At 34.0% G+C, this 25,275-nt stretch overlaps 1 protein-coding gene across 1 annotated transcript in view; it reads right to left on the bottom strand.

The window, feature by feature from the left end:
• The window catches only part of LOC122794627 (DELTA-thalatoxin-Avl1a-like), a 116,058-nt gene extending 94,971 nt beyond the window's left edge, over nt 1–21,087 (bottom strand). Inside the window, exon 1 of the mRNA XM_044063207.1 lies at nt 21,005–21,087. The gene's annotated coding sequence lies outside the window, so the exon portion shown is untranslated. The remainder of the gene's footprint in view (nt 1–21,004) is intronic.
• Nucleotides 21,088–25,275: the final 4,188 nt, after the last annotated feature.

Below are 25,275 nucleotides of genomic sequence, written 5' to 3'. Positions count from 1 at the left end.
ACATTTGTGTAGATATAATATTGTCAAACTAATTATTTACAAAGATAGTAGCTGACTAGCTGTTGTTATAGTATGGGTGGTTGATATGCATAGTGAATGCTACTCAAATTGGGAGTTTGTAGTCCAGTAAGGGTATGGGTCAATTTAATTTTTATGAAGTTTAAGTTTATTTTCTTTAATACATTTTTCTTAGTCTACTAAGTTCATAGTTTTACCTAATTCTATAATAAGACTATCTTCGAAATGTAGTTCTTTATTAACTCTGTTGCTGATGGGGCAACATTTAAGCATGATAAAAAATATTAATAATCAATTTATCATAATCTTTATAGATAACCAATGTGTTTCTCTTAGAAGTTATTTCTATTAATATTGTCTAAGCATTCCATGTAAGAGGGGAAGTTTACTTAAATACTTAAAACTACACAAGTCTCATGCAGTTTTTTTTTTTTTACAGGAAACTCATCTCCTAAATGAAGATATTTCTAAATTAAATACCAAAAAGTACACTGTATTATCTAGTTCAGAACACACTAAAAAGAAGGAGTAGCTATATTGTGGAGCAATTCATTACCTCTTCCTAAGATTATAAAAGTTTATAAAGATAATAAAGGAATGCTTTGCTCTGTTACAATTAAAATGAATAGAAAAATGTTTACATTTGTAAATATATATTGGATTCCAGGAATTGGGGAAAATATAGTCAAACAACACCTAAACCAAATTGTTCTCCTATCTAAAGATAATAGCATTATAGCAGGATACTTCAATTGCATTTTAAATGAAAATGATACTAGTGTTCTAAGATTATGCCCAAAATTGCTCACAGTTTACTATATAATGTCTTCTTAATATCTCAAACTGATAGCATTAGCCCACCTTCTTGGAAATACACCTTTATATCTCCAATATTAAAACATAATAAGGATCCTTTCAGTTGTTCTTTTTATAGACCAATTTCTTTATTGAATGTTGATTACAAAATGTTTGTGTCTGGGGGCGTGGCCAAGGATGAACACAGAATAGCAGCAGATTTCTTCAGCTCCACCAATTTCATTACATTGACAGGAATTAATTACTTAAAAAAATAATTTTTGAAGTATTTTCTTTCTAAATATGTTTGTTTTATATAGTTCTTGAACTATATCTAAAAAAGAAAGGAAATCTTAATAATATTCCTGTCAGAAATTACTTTGGAAATTTTCCTGTCAGTTTATCAGTCTGAAATGAGTTCCACTAAGACAAATTCTCAAGACTCCAGCATCAAGAAAGAACTTCAGTCTCTGATAATTATAGTCCAGCAACTTACTGCTAAGATGGATAAAATGGATACTAAAATAGACACTTTCATAGAAAAAACTACAAAACAAATAGACTTGTTACATATGGACCTGCAACAACAGAAGATCCAGATGACAGGTATAGAAGAAGCTGTGAATGACATGGAAAATAGAATACAAGAAGAGGAAATCAACATTGAGTTTCTGCTGAAACAAAATACACATTTACAAACAAAGCTGGATGACCTGGAAAATAGACCTAGGCAATAACATTAGGATTTTTGGACTGCCAGAAAATATTGAAGGTAACAATATTACTTCTTTTTAACAACATGGCTCCCTAAAACTTTAGATTTACCAGAAGCATTCTCTTTTGGTATCGAAGAGCACATAGATCTATAGCTAATACTAACTCTAACAAAACTATCCTAGATCAGTTATAGTTAGATTTCTATCATCTTTTGATAAAGAGATGGTTCTTAAATCTGCTTGGGCTAAAGCTCCTGTTAAGATTAATGAAACAACTGTGCATTTTGACAATGACTATTCTTCCATGGTATTAGCTAAAAGAAAAGTTTTTCTGCCACTAATAAGGGAGCTTAAAAGCACAGTTTAAAACATACCTTCTGTTTCCTGCCAAGCTTAAAATCTTCCTTCCTGATGGTTCTAAAATTTTCGATGACTTAGACTCTGCTTTACTGTTTATCAAAAAAAATAAGATTTTGGAAAAAATAGAAGAAATGGAATGGGCTAGTCCTTCGTTAAAGAGACTGGCAACTGAAACTTCGTGGAAGACTTCAGAGAAGAAGAAGAGACTAAAAACAAATGATTTGTACTATTTTTTTTTTCTCTCTCATCGTTTTATTTTATTATTAATTTAAATATAGTTCCTGCATTTCCAAGAAGCAACACATATTTTGAAAAAGATTTAATCAAAGTTATTCTCTGTGTGCAAAGAAATGTTTTGTTTCATAACTAGTCAAAATATCTGGAGATTTAATGGCAAGCTGTGATTTAACTTGTTTCTCTTTCTGAAGAGGAAAAATAAGGTCAGTAATTTGATACATTTTTTTTCCTTTAAAAGTTTATATGTTGTTCAAATGCTATTCCTAATTATACTTTCTTGATTACACTGCTTATGCTTGTTTGTAAATAATCTGTCATGCTTTAACTAATAATAATTAGAACTAAATAATAGTAAATAATATGTTTTATTTTTAACTCTATTAATATAAACAGTAAGTAACATTCTATGGTATATACTTCTTATAGCTTTCTCTTACATTTTTTTTTTATTTCTGCCTTACACCCTTTTACTTTTTACTCTATTTTCTTTTCTTTATTAATATATAGAAATGCTTTTGCATAGGAGTTGAGTTGGGACAAAAATGTTGAGTTTTGTTACTTATTAATAATTTTGGGCTTGAATTCACTTACATAGAGTCTGTAATAACCTGTAGAATACATTGTGAAGGTTTTGTCATGTTTAGATGCATTTACACTGCTAAATGAATGTTTGTCACTAGTTTTTAATAAGTTTCCCGCCAAAATGTTAAGAGAGACAATCTGGGATGTGGGCTGTCTCATGCACAGTGTCCATGAGCTACTTCAAAAGCTTCAACTCTCAGAATTCTCACAGAGAAGCTGAAAGCAGCTAGTCTCACCTTTGACCTAGATATCACACTGACACATCACAGATACAGGAATGACACTACCTAATTATACTTTCTTGATTACACTGCTTATGCTTGTTTGTAAATAATCTGTCATGCTTTAACTAATAATAATTAGAACTAAATAATAGTAAATAATATGTTTTATTTTTAACTCTATTAATATAAACAGTAAATAATATTCTATTGTATATACTTCTTATAGCTTTCTCTTACATTTTTTTTATTTCTGCCTTATACCCTTTTACTTTCTATTCTCTTTTTCTTTTCTTTATTAATATATAGAAATACTTTTGATCATATAGACACAGTAAATAATAAGATTCGCATAGGAGTTGAGTTGGGACAAAAATGTTGAGTTTTGTTACTTATTAATAATTTTGGGCTTGATTTCATTTACATAGAGTCTGTAATAACCTGTAGAATGCATTGTGAAGGTTTTGTCATGTTTAAATGCATTTACACTGCTAAATGAATGTTTGTCACTAGTTTTTAATAAGTTTCCCTCCAAAATGTTAAGAGAGACAATCTGGGATGTGGGCTGTCTCATGCACAGTGTCCATGAGCTACTTCAAAAGCTTCAATTCTCAGAATTCTCACAGAGAAGCTGAAAGCAGCTGGTCTTACCTTTGACCTAGATATCACATTGACACATCACAGATATAGGAAAAGCAGATTAATAATATGTGTTAAAAACCTCTGTCCCAAACATATACATTACTATAACTCATTTAATTCATCTGATTGACAAGCATAAATAATTTTATAACTCTATACTGGAAGAAATTGTCATGTGATATATTTTAAAGCAGTAGTATAGCATGTTTGTAAAATCTGGTTACTAAAATGTGTTTGCTGTGCATTATTTTGTATAAAGCAGACAGATTTATTGAAGGGACAGCAATGTAAGATGGTGCTCAGTAAAGATACAACTCAGTGAGATCATATATATATATATATATATGTATGTGTGTGTGTGTGTGTGTATGTATGTGTGTGTATGTGTGTGTGTGTTTGTGTGTATGTGTGTGTGTGTGTGTGTGTGTGTGTGTGTGTGTGTGTGTGTGTGTGTGTGTGTATGTGTGTGTATGTGTGTGTGTGTGTATGTGTGTGTGTGTGTATACATGTGTATATATATATATATATATATATATATATATATATATGTGTGTGTATATGTGTATATGTGTGTGTATGTGTGTATGTATGTATATATATATATATATATGTGTGTGTGTGTGTGTGTATGTGTGTGTATGTAGATATGTATATAAATGTTTCTGAGAATCTGCTTAACTATGAAGTATGATTTATAACAATTTCTATGAATACAATATTTTATTCTTTTGGCAATAATGAGTTTGAGTAAATGCTCATATACAAGCAATTCAAGGTTTTTTTTGGAAGCTGTTAACTGTATTTACATGACAGAAAATAGATGCATCCTAATATATGTAATGTCTGAATCATATTAGCCAAAGTTTTTGATTTAAATGAATGTTAGAACTTATTTTTCTCTCCTCTTGATTTCTAACATCAAGATTATTTGAATGCTATTTGAATACAAGTGTTTTATATTACATGGATGTATATAGTAGTACAAACAGTTTTTTTTTTAAAAAAGGTTTATTTTAGTTTATATGATGCTGTTTTACCAAATGTGTAGTCTTGTCTTGCTAGATAATTGAATTGAAAACTGTTAACTTCAGTTAAATATAACTAGTATTAAATTGATAAGGTGGTAGCTGACGTACTGCTGCTTAGGGTAGGGGGTTAACTTGAGTGGTAAATACTACTCTAAGTTGGAGTTTACAACTCCAGGCTGGATGCAAGGTTTAATCCTTACATTATTTTCACTTGTTCATTGTTATTTGTATATAGTTTGACATCCACAATATATTTTGTACATTCATTGTCACTACAAACAAAATTGAATCCTATACGAAATCCCATAAGAGATTCAATAAATACAGCTATATTTAAAGGTACACCTAAAGGAGGAGATGTAACATTACTTATCTTGTTATTTGTTATTTTGATCATAAGATTCTTAAGTTTTAAAAATGCCAAATGACATCTTTAAAAGGAATTTCTTTAAACATTAATGGATTGAATAATCCATGTAAAAGGGCAAGCCTAATAAGATACATTAATTTACATAAGGCCAACTTAGTCTTCCTACAAGAAACCCATCTCTTGAAAAAAGATATTGATAAACTAGCCACAAACAAATATACAGTATTGGTTAGTTCAGAGCACACTCAGAAAAAAGAGGAGTGGCTAGTTTATGGAATAAAAGTATGCCCATTCCTAAAACCATTAAGTCTTATCAGGATGACAAAGGAATGTTTTGTATGGTTACAATACAAATTAATGGGAAGACTTACACTTTAATTAATGTATATTGGATACCTGGAATTGGTATTAATACAGTGAAACATCATCTTGATAAGATCATATCATTCTCTATAGGAGGTATTATTTTAGCTGGTGACTTTAATTGTATACTACATGAAAGTGATACTACCACTATAGGAAAGAAGAATTACATCTAATGCAAAACATTTAAAGGATTTTGCTAATTCTTATCATTTGAATGATATTAATAATCAGATAGATTCAAAATCATTACCATACACCTTTTTCTAACAGATACAAAACTTATTCAAAAATAGATAGGGTCTTTATTTCTAACCAGATGGTAACAGATTTAATTAATTCCAAAATCATTTCATGTCCTATATCTGATCATAATTCAATTGTTTTTGAATTCATGATAAAAAATACTCATAATGTTCAGATCAAAAGGATACCAGCATACTTAACTCAACTAAAAGACTATAAAGAATATATACTTTCAGAAGTAAAACATTTTTTAGACATAAATAACACTCCTGAAGTCTCCATTGTTTATGTTTGGGATGCCTTAAAATCATATCTATATGGACAAAGTATCAGAGTATAATAAAAGTATAATAAAAGGAAATCTTGGGATAAGGAATTGTTAGATATTCAAAGTAAATTAGACTCTTATAAACATAATAATAAAGAAAATATTATGGACAAGAAAGTTATTGAAGAAATAAACAAACTAAATGAGAAATACAAAGAAATTTTAACTCATAAAGTTAAAATAACTTTAGAGAAATACAAGTTTTTGTCTTATTCAATAAGCCCCAAATACTTACATAGACTTAAAAATAAAACAAATGGTTGAATAAACAAAACCATATCAAAGAAATCTTTTCTCTAAGGAAAAAGAAGAATGTTTCTAGTATACCAGAAATACTAGATGAATTTAGAAATCACTTTCACAAAATTAACCATAATAATATTAACATGGAACCTAAAGATAAAATAAAGGAGTTTATAACCACAAATATGAATAAAAAGCAATAAACAACAGATTAAACTATTGGACAAGGGTATTTCATATACAGAAGTTATTACACAAATAAATAAGCTTAAATCAAATAAAGCACTGGGTAATGATGGTATTATACCAGAGATATATAAAATCCTTTCTAAAAATACATATTCATTAATACATAAGGTTTTTATTTTGGCCCAAACTGAGTTAATAACCCCCCATCTTGGCAATATACATTTATTTCGCCAATTTTAAAACCTAATAAAGGTCCAACTAGATGTTCTTCATATCAGCCCATCTCATTACTTAATGTTGATTATAAAATGTTTATGAATATCTTTGCTGATAGATTGAAGACAATCATTCCCGGCATTATAGATATAGATCAGACAGGGTTCATTGTAAATAGAAATACTTTTGATAATATAAGAAGAACTTTAACATTAATAGATTTTGCAAATAGAAAAAAGAAAGATTTAACACTTATTAGTCTTGATATAAGTTCAGCATTTGATTCAGTAAGTTGGGACTATCTGTTTACCTTAATGAAGTGCACAAACTTCTCGGATGCATTTGTAAATCTAATTGAACATTTATACAAAGGAACGTTGGCTTATATTAAGGTAGGAACATATGTTTCACAAAAAATACCCATTCTTAATGGTACAAAACAAGGATGTCCACTTTCTCCACTATTATTCACTTTAGTAATGGAGCCTTGGGCTAATTTGATCAGAAACAGTACTGACATAGAGGGTTTTGAAATAGATGAAAATACAACATCCAAAATTCAACTTTTTGAAGATGATGTTCTAATTACATCAGCAGGATCTAATTCTTCTATACAGTCTCTATTTGATAACATGATGAATTTTAAAAGTATTTCTGGTTTAATATTCAATGAAGAAAAAACTAAAATACTACCTATATATACACGAAAACATATTCTCATTAGTGGTTTTACTAAATATGTACCCAATTCAGGTCAGATAACTTATTTAGGTATAATACTATCTAAAGATATTAAATCTATTATATATAATAATTATAATACCTGTTTTCTTAATATACAAAATCTTTTTAATACCTGGAATAATATGTTTTTTACTATGGAGGAGAGACTTACAATTATTAAAATGATAATATTCCCCAAGATTTTATACTTAATACAATCAATAATACTTCCACCTACAAAAATAATTATCAAGAAACTGAACACACTAATGTTAAATTTCTTATGGGCACCTAATAGACCTAGGATTGCATTAAAGAAACATACTAATAGCTGGTCTCAAGGGGGTATTTCTTTTCCAGACTTTAATTTATATACTATCTCTTCTATTGTAAAAGTTATTACTTTATTAATAGATCAGTCATATGTCACAAAATGGAAAGATTATTGGGAGCTAATTAGTATACACTTCATGAAAATCTCCTTAACACATAAAAATATGATTGTAAATAACTCCATGTTATGGTTACTAAAGGAATTTTGTACTTCACCTATTACACCTAAACATATGGTTTGTTACCCATTAAATATTATTATTAGTTATCGTAACTTTATATTCATGCACCCTAAGTATAGGGAATGGAATTTTATTGTATTTCCTATAATGTATACTCAGGGTATGCTTTTGTCATCTACATCTGAAGGAACTCATTTAGCTATCGATAATGATCTAAAGTACAGGTATCAGTTGATATCTGATAATAAAGTTAAAAATCTAGATTTCTTAAAACAAGAATTTGATCTAAGAGAAACTTGCTGGTTAGAGGTTCAGACCTTTAGACAACATCTCATTAATAAAATAGATTTAATGTCTATAACTGTTAAAAATCTATTCCAACACTGATTGATTACTTGATATTAAATTTACAACATAAAGTTTCTGATAAAGGTAAACTTTCATACATACATAAAGTTATCAGACAAGAAACTTTTACAGTGTAGATTCATACTGGAATTATTTCACTTCTATTAATGGGGACCCACCAAATCAACAAGATAAACAATATATATTGGAATCTGCTTATAGAACTACGTCTTCCATTGTCTGGAGACTTTATACATGGAAATTTTTACATAGATCTTTTATACACCTTTGATGATGAATAAAATAAATAATAAAGATAATCTATGTAAGAGATGTAATGTAGAAATTAATGCTGACTGGGCTCATATGTTTTATGACTGTATAAAATTGAAAGAATACTGGAAGTCAATTAATGAATTTTTGCAGGCTCTTTTTACAGATAATTTCATTATTTCTAAATCTCTTATATTATTCAACACACCTGTACCTCAAAGTGTTAAAAGGTTAAGCTTCCCTTGTTATGGTCTATTCTAGCAGTGGCTAGGAAAATAATAACTAGAAATTGGATTTCAGATACACCTCCTTCGTTCAATGAATTTAAAAATGTTATGAATATAGTGTGCCATATGGAAATAAACACAATTAGGACTAGAACAAATAGAAAAACATCTTATTTTATTGTATGGGATAATTTACAAAATTTGTTAAAAAATTTTAATTTCAATAGCATGGTATTTTAGTTTAATTAATTGATCTGATTGTAGTGGATGTCTTTGTAAATACTTTAGTTGTTTTGTTGAATATTATAATAATACCTATTTTTAATTACTTGTATAAAATTGTTATGATATTTCTCTTATATGTTAAAACAATAAACCTGTTTTGAAAAAAAAAATGTTTGTGTCTATATTTGTTGATGGATTAAAAAAATGTCTCCCGTCTCTGGTAGTGAAGATCAGACAGGCTTTATTGTCAACAGAAAAACATATGATAACACAAAAAGAATTATAACATTAATCAATTTTGTCAAAAATCAAAAAAGAAATCTAACACTAATAAACTTAGATATAAACTGCATCTCTGACTCAGTTAGTTGAGAACATATATTTCTATTAATAGAAGAGTTAAACGTCTCTAACAATTTTATAGATTTAATTTCTCATCTTTACAAAGGTAGTCAAGCCTATATAAAAGTAGACACTAGTATCTCACAAGATATACAAATTGTTAAAGGGTATAAACAAGGCTGCCCTCTATCCCCTTTACTCATCACTTTGATAATGGAACCATGGGATAATTTAATAAGGATGGAACAAGGTATAGATGGTTTTAAATTAAATTCAAATATAACATCTAAAATACAGCTATTTGTGGATGATATTCTTATTACACTAGAGGATAATTATTCTTCCATTTTTACTTTATTTAAAAATATGGAACTTTTTCAAAGAAAATCATGCTTAATTTTTAATAACAATAAAACAAAAATACTTCCTATCTATCCAAATAATTATAAATTAGACAAGAAATGTATCAAATATTTAGCTCAATCACAACAGATAACATGCCTAGGACTAATATTAACTAAAAACATTAAAGATATAATATACCTTAACTTTAATCAAATTTTAAATACTATTAAAAATATATAATTAATTGGAATAAACTTCCTTTTACTATGGAAGAGAGACTTTCAATTATCAACATGATAATACTTCCAAAAATATTATATATTATACAGTCATTATCACTACCTCCCCCTAAATCAATAATAAAGAACTTAACTTCATTAATATTAAATTTTTTATGGTTTCCAAACAAACCCAGAGTGGCATTAACTTATCATCTGAAAGAGTGGTCTAATGGGGGGATAGGTTTATCTGACTTGGAATTATACATAATTTATTCAATAATTAATTATATTGCTCTATTAATAGACCTAAATTATACTGCTAAATGGAAAGAACATTGGAGATATTGTCCTTTGGTTTAAGCCCATTTCTAATGCTCATACATTAATAATAGCTAATAACCCCTTTATTTGGCTATTAAAATATTTATTTTACACATATCACACACAAACATATAAATACAAATTATATGTTACTTCTTTTAAACAATCTTAGAAATTTTATTTATAAATGTCCAATATATAAAGATTTGTTTGTGTCTTCTTTATCCTATTGCCTTTACACAGGGATCTATATCCTCATCTGACTTTACAAAACATGTATTATTCAAAGAAAAAAATCTAATATACTGGTTTCAGATAATGATTAATGAGAAATTAAAACCTATGGATAATTTGTACATGAGTTTGAAATAAATAAAAAAATTATGGCTAGAAATTCAAACATGCAGACAATTTGTCTTAAATAAGCTTGACTCAATGACACCTGTAATTAAAAAATCTATGCCTAATAATCAAGATAATTAAATAATAATAGAATCAGCTAAAATGGCCACTTCTTCACCTAAATGGAGGTTTAATCACTTGTAAATTATGTACATATTTTTAACACCACATACAATTAGTAAAATCAATAGAAAAGATAATGTCTGCTAAAGATGTAAAACAGAAAAAAAAATGTAGATTGGCCTCGTGTTTTTGACAGTGTAGTTTTTAAAAAAAATATTGGGACAGTATTAACAATTTATTTCAAGCTTTATTTTCAGATAACTCTATACTTTCTAAAATCTTTGGTTCTATTTAATGCACCAATACCTATATGTGCTAAAAAATAAATATCCCCTAGTTTGGTCAATTTTGGCTGTAGCTAGAAACATTATAACAATAAATTGGAAATCTGATGCTTCTCTCTCACTTTCTCATAATTTAAAAATATTATTATTTAAGTTTGCCATCTGGAATTATTGACCATAAAGTCAAGATCCATCAGGTAAACTTTTGAATATGATATGTGGAATAATTTACGGAACTTGTTAAGAAAAGTGCCTTTTTTACATTAAATCATTATGTATTCTAAAGTTTATACAATGTTTTTAATTGGATGTCTTTGTAGATACTTTAGGTTGTATTTGTTAAATATTTTTCTTCTCAAGTTGAATATATGTAAACATCATATGGATTTGTTTATATTTGAAAATCAATAAACTTGTTTTAAAACCATATTAACTAACAAAAAAATAATAATAATCAGCAAAAAAAAGAAAATCTCAGGTATCAGATCTTTAAGTTACACAAGGCAAGCACCTTTCTCTTTACTCTGCCTTCTGTTGACTTCTCTGTGTCAACCCTTGTTTAGCCTAAAATACTATGACTGCCGCAATCCTGATTGAACTCTTACACCAACAATGCCATGTCAAAGGGCCTAAATCTACTTTGCAATATTAACAAAACATGTAGTCAGCAAAGGTATCTCAAAGTATCCCTTAGCTACAGAGCAGACTTTTACTCAGTGTTAATCAAAGTAACTTTAATTCTCTTTAAAACTGATCTCAGTAGTGCTTGGAGATGTATTAACAATCCCTGTGCTGTCCCCTTAGACCCTTAAGTATTGAGGAAGTAAGCAGTGGGAGTTGCAGTGGCTTTGCCCCTAATGGTCTACTGGACTGACTGCCTAGTATAAACCTGTGAGCCCACGTTAGCTCTCAAGGCTTGCATATTATCAGGTATGGTCACAGTGTCATCATTTGCAGACTCAGGTGCGATGTCTGTATCTTAGGAAGTAGAATATGTACCCATATGCTATCATATCTGTGACATAGAATAGCACATTACATATGATAATCATAATGCCATGCATGTTCAGCAATACAGAAGCCCTGCCTTCCACTTGTGAGAGTACTATTGCAGTTTACATCATGTGGACCTGCAATGGCATGCATAAGGTATGAGAAAAATCCACATAACAGCCCACATTTCTCCTACAGTAAACAATAGTTGCATCTCAAATAAAAAACAAACACCTGGATAGTTGTCATCTATATGGTGTGCTGGTGACTCCTGTGTCATAATGCTACCTACCGAACAGATGTGAATTACAAAGGTGCTTTTTCCAAACATGGCTATGATGAAGAATGCAAATGCAGAACATAGATATGGACAATATTAAGGGTGTCTCAACTAGGTTAAAAAAGATTAACAAAGTTGTTATTCATTTTGTACTGAACGACCTAAGAATGAACCCCTTATAATTTTTGTGAAATCCATGTAAATAATTAAAAGCACATATGCATAGCAGAATCCTCCCATTGATACTCAGGGTATCTGACTATCAAGACAAAATGCTGACATTAATCACTGGCTGGGGACATATGTATTTGCAAGGAGATTCAGTGCTTGCCAGCCTGGAGCAAGTTATGCAACCAGCTGGCCTGTACCTGATAGACTGGACTTCACCTCTACCTCAAGGCAATACAAGTGCTAAGCAAAAATGAAAAAAAAAAAAAAACAATAAATAATCAGAGATAAAGGTAACATTTGCTAAATGGTAGAAGTTTTAACAATAAAAATGGGCAGTTTTGTAGCGCTCATCGTTTGGTGGATATTGACAACTGTATCAGTAATGAAACATGGTTCAATGATGGATTACAAATTCCATTATATACTTCCTTTCCTTTCCTTTCTGCAGCTCTGATGGTATGAGCAGAGTTATACATTGGTGAAGGCTTGCCTAAAAGCCAGAATCCATGAAAACAGCTCAGAACTAGAGATTAATGCAACAAATAATATCAATACTGTTGAATACAAAATTGTAGCAACCTATGTCTTATATCCATCCAGATCATGATGATCCCCTGGCTACCTTTCAAGATTCAGAGTCAAGGTAAATGCAATATGCATATTTTTAACTTTCAAAATAATGAATGAATATATAACTTGATGTCAAAGGAGGATGCCCAGTATAAACTATGTTAGTCAAAACAGGCTGTAAAAAATCATACAGAATCCTACAGGAGATGGTATTGTCTTGGGTATCACACTAATAAACCTATGATTTTACTGTCTACATACTTGGTTATATACTCTGTAAATGACACACGTCATGATTACCTAAGGAAAAAAACATATGCACTAATAAATATGTCTTCCCTCCTAGAAGTTATTAGTGGAAACTATCTTTGGGATTCTGAAAGAATCCTACTGTGGGTGTTATAAGCTGCAGTAGAAAGGGGCTGTTCTATAACTGTGGAAATGTAATTCAGAGATACAATTAGCCACAACAAGGAAGGACATCATTATTAGCTAATTTCCATGTCTCTGAATTGTGTGGTGATACTGCAAGTGCAAATCAGCATTTTACCGTAGTAATCCCCACAGATAGTTCCTGCATCATACTGACATGGAGATATCCCTCATTCATTCTCCCACACACATGCAGGCATTCAAAGACCCTCACCCAACACACACACACACACACACACACACACACACACACACACACACACACACAAACATGCAAATACATACACACACACACACACACACACACACACACACACACACACACACACACACACACACACACACACACACACACACACACACACACACACACAAGCAAATGCACACACACACACACACACACACACACACACACACACACACACACACACACACACACACACACACACACACACACACACACACATGCAAATGCATACACACACACACACACACACACACACACACACACACACACACACACACGAGAGTGTGTGAGCTGCCCCTTCGTTTACTGTTTCCTTGCCCCTCGTAAATTATGGATGATTACTCTCAGTCAAAAATGACAGAATTTCATTCATCTTAGTGTTCATAAAATACATCATGATGCACCATTATGGTGGGACTGTGGGAGGTTGGCATAATGGTTAAGATGTCTACCTTACAAACACAAGGTGCAGGGTTTGATTTTCACATGGGGTAATTGGCTAGTCTTAAAATGGCCCCAAGGGCAGTTAGCTTAGTACTAATCTATGAACCTATTAACTTTGACTTAATCAGAGTAAGATATAACATTTCTACCTAGTACCATTTAGTGTCCCTCCTGTATTGTCCAGAAGTCATCAGCATGATGCTTAGAGGTATATCCTCATACCCCCATAGGCACACTCCCATCTCTCTTAATTATCCCTGATTTTACACAACACTCCTGATTTTGCCTTTTATACCTGCCCTGTTTCTCATAACTTATGGACCATTACAGTCAGTCAATACAGTTAGACAGCAGAGTTTCATACTGTTTAGAAAATACATTAAGATGTAAAAAAGCAATCCCTTTTTTGAAGTCCTTGTTTGGTGTAGAGGAATAAATCGATGCCTTATTAAGATCTTGTTCCATTTACCAAGGGGATAAGGGTTGGAAGCTTTTTTCCCATTATTTTTTTAATGATTTAAGGTATTTGAAAGAGTATCCTTGGTGTCTACCATTAGCGTAGAGGACTAAAGTGCTGCTTTCCTGCTAATGTTAAAGGGTTTGAAATCTTGTCCCCTCTTCTTTTGTCAGTGACATAGAGTAATATGTAAGTGTATCCCCTGTTCTTATTTTCCCCTGCTCATACATCTTTTTGTACTGCAGAATTGATGTTCTATTAAATGTTTTAAGTTACTGTAAGTTAAGACTTAAAATGTATACCTCATGTTTAGTGTTCCCCTCTGCCCATACATCTTTTGTGCTACAAAACTATTATTCTATTAATACTGTAAGTGACTATTGGGTTAGATTAAAGGAATATCGCTGGTGTCTAATGTTTCCTCCCCCCATTATTGCAAGATTTAATTGTTATTCTAGGGGTTATTAGAAGTGTGACTGCCCCTCCCTACATACAGACACTCATACATTCAAACATTCACATATTTATTCATTCATGTACTTACACACACAACATACTAATCCATTCATTCATACTCAGTGCATGACATCTTACCTATCCCCTAACTAACCCTCCTACTGTGAACAGCTAGACACACGCAGTCTCAGACACACACACACACACACACACACACACACACACACACACACACACACACACACACACACACACACACACACACACCCCTGAGACCACTCATCCCTCCTCATTCACTCACAGATGCAGCCGCACACACATGCACATATGGACCCCTCCCTCACTGTCTATTTGTTAGACTCCTGACATTTACCTCTGATGCAGTCTCACCCATTGAAAGTATTGGGAGAATGTGAACTTTTCACCCAGTTAATTAGCTCAGGCTGCTGAGCTATCTTACACAACTGAGTGATTCTCTGAATCACTCCATTGTCTAAAATGTGTTGCATTAACCAATTACTGGAATAGCACAATGCCAGTTAGTATAGGTCACTCTGCCAGAATTCCTCATTAAGATATAGCTGGCCCACTAATGTGATCCTACAGATCAATGCAGTGGGCTTGTCTGCATCATAAAGGGTCCTCAGTAGCAGTAACAGCTGATGCTAGAGCTTGTACTGGTGGCTTCCCTATCTGAATCCAACCCTATGAAACAGTAAATAATATACTTATGAAAAGGACAGGTATAGGATCTCATCAGATACAAATAAGTTAGACTCATCAGCCGGACCAGTGCTCCATGTAAAATCAGGGAAGAGAGTCATAATAGAGCTTATCCAAACTGAAGCAAGGGTTTTACTCTTTTTAGATATGGAACAGAAGAATGCTGGCCTTCTGAATCTAGTGGAAGCTTAAACAATACAGACTATGACACTACATTTCCTATATTAGGAATTTGCATACATAAGAAGTTGCAGGCAACCCCTATTGATTATTTTTTTCTGTCCTGTTGTTGCAGTAAGCATCTTAGAAACTGCTCTTCTGTTCCTACATCTCCTCTTTCTAGCATTTCACATGTTTGTTTATGCATATCTGTTGAACTTTACAGTGCAAAGCTCTCACAATACATGTCAGGGTCCCAACACCCTCTTAATGAACAGTGGAATTCATAAAGGTTACCAAAATGTTCATACTACATGTACACTTTTTGTACACATTCCGAATTCAAGAGTAGCCCTACCACAATGCTTGCACTGTCTGCTCACTCAGAAAGGTTACACTAAGTGAACACATAGTAACCACGTTGTGGTAACCTTTAAGAATCTCCCCATAGTTTCTTAGATGAGTCCTGAATTGTATCCTGGCCAACTACTACTCCCTTTTCTATATCTCACCTTGAATTCCAAGCTTGGTTCCTGTTGGCTGCAAATCCAGTGTTTCCATATCAGAATAAATAGCAATCTAAAATATACCTCTCAAATGCTTAGAGCAAGAAATATGGACAAAGCCATGAATAAAAGTGGGACAAAGGCTCAAAAATAGGGACAATTTTTAAATATTGCTCTAACAAACATAGAAAGTTGATAGAATAAAAGATTTTGCATTAGCATGAACTTTCTGAAGGATATTAAGTCTAAAACTCAAATGTCTGTTATTATTTTCTAACTTCAATCTGTAATGATTTGCTACTAATTTACCAGAAAACCAAGATGTTATGAAAAATGGACTAAAAATATGAGGCCAATATCTGGAAGTTCTGGAAAATTTGTACAGTTGAGAGGTATGAATGCTGTCCATAAGCAGGTCAGTTGCAAGCTTTACAACTACTAAAAGCACGCGCACACACACACACACACACACACACACACACACACACACACACACACACACACACACACACACAACATTTCTAGGGTGAAGTCCCCATGCACCCTCAATGTAGAAAGCTTTCCCCCAACATCTACCACACGCTTTTACTTTTGCATGCCAGCTTCAAACAAAATCTCATAACAATGAGGTAAAGTTCACATAAGTGCCCTCAGTCCCAGTCCAGCAGATTCTGACCTTGTGCAATTAAAAAAAAAAAAAAAAAGAACTCGGTTGTACTCCCCTTTCCCAGTCATAATATACAGTTGTAAAAAGCATTCCCCTATTATTCATCTTAGTGGAACCTGGGGTTAGAGTATAAATTAGGGGGTGATATCACCATGCTGTGTTGCAAACATGGTTTTCAAGAGTGATTTACTACTCTTTTTAGCTCATACTGTCATCATTGTCATCAGTCCTTTTTCCCCATTTTTTCATGGGGTTGGGATGTCACATCCTATATTCCCCTTGTGGAGGTGAAGCCTTGCCTACACCCCCTTCCTTATTTATTCTGACTCTACAATGACATACGAGTAGTGACAAGAGAAAATTCCTGATACAAAGTGCAATGGTTTCATACAAACAATGATGCATAGATATGTAGATAGACACATGTATAAATATATGGGGTAATTGTTGCAATAAATGAGATATCTGCTGAACTGGAATATGCAAACTCTTTCAAGTGATATTGGGATTAAATGTTTTCACAAATGAAGTGCATTTAACTTAGCTGAGAATGTATTTCCTAAGTCAGTATATAGATAACACCGGGGTTCATGCTACTGATTTAATAGATGCCTGTCTTTACTGTGCATTAGAGATGCACTTGTCTGACAAATAAGGTATGGATCAGGTGAAGCTGGTTCACAGACATCATCTTCACAGTGTTACCATGAAGGGAAAGAAAAAGGCTTGTGGCAAATAACCTTAACATGTCTGATGACAACAAAGTAGTATGTTTCCAATGCATTGAAAGATAAAGCCCTAACTATACCCAGGTGATCCAGGTTCAATTAGCAGCTCATGAATCTGAGTTATGAAAAGGGAGGGATGAGCATGGCCTCCTGCAGTGAAGGACATCTGTCTAGGTTTTATTTGTGGTGTGGGATAATTTATAGAATGGAATAGCCTTCAGTCACAACAGGGAGGCGCAAAATGAGGGTAGATCATGACACCCCACTTCATGGTATCAACGATGGCATGTGGCCCCTAGACAATCTTATGATCCTCATTATTCCCAGTCCTGGTGGAGCAAGACAGGAGGAGATTAGCAGAGGTAGGTTTATCTGACATATGACAGGTGCACCAGGATAAGCTGATGGTTGCCTGAATGGGGGGTAAGTTTGTAATATGCATTGGGCTTCAAGCCACTATTATGGCAGCAAAGTGGCTCAGTTGTTATGATATGTCCCTCACACCTTCAGGGTGAAAGTTCAGTCTTGAAATCTTGCTACAAAATGTATGGAGTTTTCATGTTCTCACTATGAATGCATGGGTTTTCCCCTGGGTATTCTAGAGTCTTGCAAAAATAAACAGGCTGACTATCTGTTCTAATGAGTCCATACATATTTGCTCTTGCAGGAGTGATCCAGGTTCTGGCTGAAAAAAACTGCATGATGACTCCTTTACTCTCCTGATAAAAACTAAATTAATTAAAATGAAATTAAAATAGTCTGGCACCCTGAAAAGGGTGAAGCGTAATACTGTGCTGTATATAAGTTGGATGGATTTGATATGGTGCATGTAATCAAGAAGGACTGCTGGTTTTCCGTTGGTCAGTGTAGTGTACTCACAAGCCACCTATGCAATGTTTAAACTGTTCTGGCATTGTTTCTATAAAGTAAAAAGAAAAAAAAAATCCTCAAACAGGTGACAAATTTGAGGCCAATCTTGCCCTCAAGAGCAAGTTTTATAGTTGACTGAAAAAATGTTAAGAGAAAAAAACAACTTCTGCTTATTATTGAGTGCTGTTAAATGGCTGAATGTTTACACAGGTACTTATTTTGGTTTCCCATCTTAGTAGGAAGTAATGTGGTACTACTGGGTCACAAGTGTGATGGACCACAGTATAAATGGATTTTGAGATACATGGTGAAGACGAATAAACAGAAACCTTAAATACAAACCTATCAAAGATGAGAAAACCATGGAAGGTATTCTTACAATAAGAAGGTATTGATTCTTCTAGTAATCTCACAATGCCCTCTAAGAACATTCAAATGCACAAATGCATTTATAGCTGTCCAGTGCTAGTTTTAGTTCAGTTATTGTCAGCTAAGAATTGAATAACAACAACAATGATGTTTGCTGGTTCATATTTTTAAGACTTGGGGTGGGGATGAACAAGCACAGGAATCTGTCTAGTTCCAACTTCACCAACACAAGTGCTGAGGAAAAAAAAAATAAAAAACATAAGAACTAGTAGTCTTAAAACTTTGTTGATGAGCTCAGTCACAATAATTTTCAAAAATCATGAAGCCCAGGTAGTGTTCCAAAGCAACAAACCTTTATTCGTTACAAACAAGTAATCCTCAGTAACAAAAAAAAAAATCAGAAATACTTTACGATGTTAAACATATCAGCTTTTATACACTTAGGAGTAGGTGTGGAAAATATATGTATTGTTTAATTTTAAACCAGCCTATTCCAGGCAAACAATATAAACAGGGCTGTAAACGTGCATCTAAGAACAGCAAGTGCCCCCCACCACACACTACTACTGATTAGATCAAACTAACTCCTAGTTAAGGAAAACACTACCTATCTATTTGCAACCCACATTCCAAAACTAGGTGTTAAGAAAAACATAACATATAGACTTTTAACTAAAAATCACTTTCAGCTAACTAATGCAATAAAGCCTTCATCAGGTCTATGACAAGAACTAAAATCATATACATAGGTAGATAAGTAAAAAGAGCTGACTAGATAGATATAAGGAAAAGCAGATACAAAATAATGCACATAGCTATCTAGCCATGAACATTATTTATTTAGAACACTATAAATATAAATACATATCCGTGTGGTAATATTTAATAAGCAAATTGTTGCCTCACAGCAAGAGGTTCTCCGGTTCGATTCTCGGCTGGGGTGCCTTCTGTGTGGAGTTTGCATGTTCTCCCTGCATTCGCGTGGGTTTCCTCTGGGTACTCCAGTTTCCTCCCACATTCTAAAGACATGCTTCTGGAGCATTTCTCCCCGGGCCTCCGCTGAAAACAGGATCTGTGGAACCTAGTCGGACTTTCCCGGTCAACAAATGATAAATAAATAAATAAAATAAATAAATAAAAATCCATCCATATGTGTTAGTGTGCATAAAAAACTAAGTTATTTACAGCTCAAAGAAATTGTCAGTGCTTTGTTGTCAAGAGAGAGAAAAAAAACCACCTGCCATGACAGGTTTCATGTTTACAGTCCCAACGAAATGTTTATACAATGAATACCAATAAAAAAACACACAAAAATCCAGAAAGCAGTGGATGAAGTAAACTGGTAATGTATAAAAGTGTGCAGGTGTGTGCATGAGTGTGCATGAAGGTGCACCAATATGCTAAATGGGGGAATTATACCAAAACTTTATGGTATTAGCGGCATAAAAAATTGTGTTTTGACTTGTCTGCAACCACTTTAAAAAAAAAATAATACAGTGAATTATCAAATAATGGGTTGCATAATGCTGCCACAAAAATTAAAGCAGTTCTGCTAAGTTCTCTGCAGTGTTATTGTGCTAAACCTTATAGTCTGCATGGCAGATTGGCTATCAGATCATGCAGGCACATACAAACTCAAATAAAACACGGTGTTCATTGTCATATATCAGATGTTATCACTTGTTATCACGTGCCATTTCTTACATAGATATTTAGCAAGGCATTGGAAATGCTAACAACACTTCTTTAGATTACACTGTATACCCAAGCATAAACATTGTCTCTTTATACAAAAGAAAACAGCATAGGTAAAATATAAAAAACGACTGCCAGCCATGCCTTCTTTGAATTACGGAAAAGAATAATCGATAGGTTTCTCAAAAGAAGAAAGCTGGCTGTGCAAGCAACACATTCTAATTCTACTTTCATGCTGACATTGAGTAACAATTTGGAAATTACAGAAGACAAACTACATCACATCTAAATGGTTACTTATCTACTGCAATATATAATGTACATCATCAGATCACTATTTCTCAAAATTTTAAGCAAAGCTCTATTACTTTTTTATAAGAAGATAACCACATACCTGATTACTGTACTCTGTCATACAGAAACAACACACTGAGCTTCCTTATATTTATTGGGTGACAAATCATCTCTGAACCTGTTAAACAAGTAACAGCCAGTTTTCTGCCTCTCCCAGTACTACGCAGGAATAAATAAGATTATCCTTGTGGCCAAAAGCAGGTTCTAGACCATTAACTTTTTCTATAACATAACTAATTGAATACTCAAATGTGTAAACCTAATAGAATTCATATTTCAGTTTAACTTTTCTTACATTATGTGAAGGCCATTATTTAGAATTTAAGTCTGAAAATAAGTTTCATGAGTATCCCAGCAACAATCCCCATGTTATGTGGTACCTCTGACTATTACTGATGACTTGCTGGTGGCAGAAACACACTGTATTATTACCATCTATGTTTACTCTTCTAAGACTTCACCTTTACCTAATTATATGTGTTTCTTAATTGTTTCATTTAAACTATGTACTCACTCAGGGGGGATTTAATAAAGCCTACATGGTCATTTTTCACCGTGAGCACATCACAGCTGCAGACAGTTTTAGATTCACTAAGTGCTGTATAGAAGTGCACACCCCAGTGCAAACAAGATAAACACCATGGCATACTAATTACAGCATAAGCAGCTGAATTGCATGCTAATCAATCAATCCAACATGACAGAGCTATTCAGCAAGCTATAAAGCATCCCTGTAGACTCCATTATGGTTTTTCCTGTGAATTCCAAAAGTTTTGGAATACAACCATGGAAAGTAGTCTACATGGACAGAATGTTAAGGGCTGCTGCTGCTTTAATTAATTTGTATGTGCTACAATGCTGCTCCTAATAGAGACAGGCTGAGAAAGAGGAGAGTTTTCAGACTCCGTTTAACTTTTCAAAACATACATGATGTGGAAACTGTAGATTGCTACAGGGTGGAGAGGAACACACTACAGGAACTCTGCAACCTCTGCCATCCTCAACCCAGAGCCAGATCCAACCAAGGGGAACCCATCCCACTGGAGAAAAAGGTAAGTGTAGCCCTTAGAATCTTAGCTACCGGTACCTTAGCTACAAGTACCTTTCAGAGTCCAACAGGGGACATGCTGGGAGTGTCACAGGCATTATTATCCAGGATTCTCCACCAATTCCTGAATGCTATGCTCCAATATACTGGTGACCACATATATTTTCCCTGTAGTTGTGGTTGGGCATGGCCACGTTGCCTGACAGCAGATGATGTGGCTGTCCTATGCCCACAAGGATGTCGTTCTCCTCCCCAGCAGAAGTTCCATCACAGACACAGCTTATTCAAACCTGTCATTCATCTGATCCACTGAATCAGCAATGCAGTGGAGGCAATCATGCATGTCAGCCTTCACCTCTGATACAACCCTGAGGATTTGTCTGGAGCAGCTATGTAAATATGCCTATAGCTCCATGATGGCCCTAAACATAAGTTGAGTGACACAGGAAGAGACAGCTGCACCACTTGGAGGAGGGACAACTGGCCCCCTCCAAGCACCCCTATCAGCTCTCTTGCATGACACCTCACCCACACTTTGGCTATAGCCAGAGTCAACAGACACTGACGCTGCAGTAGCTACACTTCCCTGATCAATGACCTCACCCTCCACCTGTTCAATATCTGAGAGTGTACTTGAATGGATAGGTGTAGGCCTACTGGCTGTGTCCAATGGAATCGCAGGGGATGGCCTTATGATAACCACAGTGTCAGATTCAACTCTGCATCCCCTGACTGTGCCTCAGTTTGGCCACCAGCATCATCAGAGTCTCCTATTACACTGACATCAGGTGACAGATAACCTACACTTTCGCTGTCATGACTACCTGTGATAAAAGCAAGAAACAGAGGACAAAATTAATACCTACACTACTTTAGTCTAATATATGCTAACAAAATAACAGTGGTGCTACTATTATGGACAGTACAACACTACACACAACAGGCCTGACTTCAACAGCACATACTAAAGTATTTCTTTCAATTACACAGCAGTACTGACATAAGAACGTTTGACTTACCATCTGCAGATGAGAGGCTCCTCTGCAATCCGGATGGGCCTGGAAGAAGTAAAGCAAGATGTAAGGGCAACATCATTACAATTAAAAGTAACACAGGTGATAATAATTTTACCCCTTTATATGTCCAGTAACTATATGTTCAACAAGAAAGTGGCTTTCAACTCAAACCTAAGCTAGTAAACTTTAATTCACTCCAAAAAAAAAGGATATGTGACACATAATAATGAATTGAGTTCAGTTGTTGTACTATGCAATAGTATTCAACTGTTGAGATTCCAAAGCCTACCTGGAAGCTACTCCTGGGACATGCTTGCTGTCTCTGACATTGTTGCTCCCACATCGAGGACATGCTGCACTGCATTCCACTATGAGCTGTCTGGATCCCTGATATTGTCCAGGATCTCTTCACTGGGGATTAGTGGTGGTTCTCTAGCAGCCCCTCCCCAGTACCCATCTGGTCACAGCCCACTGCAGCTGCTTTCCTCCATGCACATATGATCATGTCAGTGGTCATGTGGTGCACCTGCTCATATGTCCTACTGTGGCCACCCACAGAATTCAGATCAGCAACTATCTGTTGCCAAATATGCATCCTATGTGCCATATCTCCCCATCCCCTTTCCAGCAGAAAAGCACCATGTTGCCTAAAAGCACCCACTATAAACTAGTTCTCAGTCTTTGTGAAAGGGGATCTCAGAGGACAGACACGCCTGGGTGACATACTCCTAGGTGTCTTAAAATTCAACAGAAGACTAATACATAAAAGTATCACATAGTATCACTGAATAATTGTTTCCAGATAAAACAGAAAAGGTAGCAACATACAACAGTCTACAGATGTGCAATACCAACAACAAGCAGGATGCAAAACAAGGAGAGTAACAAGAACAACTTATCCGTGTTTGTGCCAGAACAGTAACTCACCCCCCCCACAAAACAACAGGCAAATGACACATTTTGTTAACAAACCATCTTTCAAATGCGAAAAGTGCTACCAAAGGAACTGTCCCTGAAACATTTGTACATATTTATCACACAGCTTTCCATTTTCATGTATTGGCAATCATGCATACCTCTAAAATGGCTTGACAAACATGCCCATGCCATCAGTACACTTCTAACTAATGCATACAGATAAAAGTGTAAAAGCCTTTGCTTCAGATTTTTCTTAAATACATTCCAACATATGCAGTATGTAGATGAACAAATGGATACATACTTTCTGAAGTTCAGTAATCCTCTGTGCAGATATATCCTGAAGAAATAAGTCCCCTTGCCATCAGCTTGCCTAACTACATGGTTACCTTTTTATATGGTGTAGATTCGGTGCTGTTAGCACTGTGAAGATGCAAATGAGGTATGAACGTATTAGAATTGCTGAATCCCAAAAAAGTGGATCTGTGTAGGAGATGTAAACATAGTGCAGGCACTCCCTCTGTGTTTGTTTTTAATGGATTACAACTGTGAATGATTAGTGTTTGGGAAAAGAAAAACACATCACTGCAGATTGCCTTGCTTCCAATGGGTGTGTAAGGTTAGATATGCAAAGTGTTAGATGTAAGGTAGGAAATGTAAGTAAGCAGCACACAAGCCACAGTCTGTGCTCCTTAACATCCAGCCAGCCATTCATCTGTTGGCAACTGCATATGATATTATTTCCAATTAATATCCTCACACATTTTAAGGCCAATGATATAGAATGGCTTGCACACTGCATGTCTCTGATTACTGCTGAGATAAATAAAGTCTGGCCAACAACCACACAGAAATATAAACAGAGCTGTATATTTGCAAGAAATAATCATGCCAGGTTGTGTGATCATTAGGTGCACTACATCCAAAATGAATACATGTACAAATAACACTTTTATGGTTTGATATCACTGTAGATGCTGTTGCAGTTGGTTGTGTGTATATTAAGTAAAGTTCTTTGCTGCAAAACTGTGTGGCAAATAGGGATAAGGCACTCATTCTGTGCTCTGAAGATATGAAGGTGGACTGGAGTAAGAGTTTAAATCCAGCTCTATGTAGAAATATCTCATGTGTACTAACATTTTCTAGTGTTGTATGTCATAGATTGATATTCCTCATTTCAACTACCACTCCCCTTTCCTTCTTTCTTTCTTTCTTTCTTTCTTTCTTTCTTTCTTTCTTTCTTTCTTTCTTTCTTTCTTTCTTTCTTTTTTTCTATACTGGCCAGTGTTTGCCCAATGCACTGTTTAGCGCAAACACAGGAGATGGAAA

This window comes from Protopterus annectens, chromosome 2.part1 (assembly GCF_019279795.1).
Source record: "Protopterus annectens isolate FY-2018-M chromosome 2.part1, PAN1.0, whole genome shotgun sequence".
NCBI lineage: Eukaryota > Metazoa > Chordata > Ceratodontiformes > Protopteridae > Protopterus > Protopterus annectens.
The sequence above is the reverse complement of the archived record's forward strand: the minus strand, read 5'-3'. Positions and strand labels throughout refer to the sequence as shown.